Source organism: Oryzias melastigma, unplaced genomic scaffold (assembly GCF_002922805.2).
Source record: "Oryzias melastigma strain HK-1 unplaced genomic scaffold, ASM292280v2 sc01453, whole genome shotgun sequence".
Classification (NCBI taxonomy): domain Eukaryota; kingdom Metazoa; phylum Chordata; class Actinopteri; order Beloniformes; family Adrianichthyidae; genus Oryzias; species Oryzias melastigma.
The window spans coordinates 1-693 of record NW_023418036.1 but is presented as its reverse complement, the minus strand read 5'-3'; positions in this window follow the sequence as shown (position 1 = coordinate 693).

Below are 693 nucleotides of genomic sequence, written 5' to 3'. Positions count from 1 at the left end.
CCATTGTGACTAATAAGAGCACGACTATATCTAACCTGAGTACTGGTGTCCTGAATAACACAAGTGTCACAGCCATGACAGCAGATAATCAAACTAATGAAAATAGTGCATTTACCACCAGTTATACAAGTAAGTAAACATAGAAACCACTTAAACTTGCTGAGAGATGTGTGCAACAAAATACCTTACATTAGTCCTATACCTATGAAGGACATAGTAGAAAATCATGATTTACTTGAAACAAATGAGCCATTTTTCCTAAGAATAACTCAATACCTTACACAATAACTTGAACAAAACTACTGATAACCACTAAGAAGAGTTGGAACATTTTATAAAAATATGTTTTGCATAATCTTCAAAACACTGACATTAAATAGAAACATCAGTATTAAAGGATAAATAGTAATGCGCCATAGATTAATGCTTAGGAGAAAACGATTGCTATTTATGTATAGGAAATTTGGATCGATGGATGAAAGAATGGATACACATAAAGATACGTAGATAAGAGAATATATAGATGTTTGTTTGGACGGATGCATGGATGGATGGTTACAGGGTTAGAAAGATGGATGATAAATTGATAGAAGAATAGAATGATGGTTAGATTTATGGATAAATATCAGTATAGATGGATGGATGGATTGGGAAGTGGTTTGTTCAGTGGTTTTATGGATGGATCTAGAATCA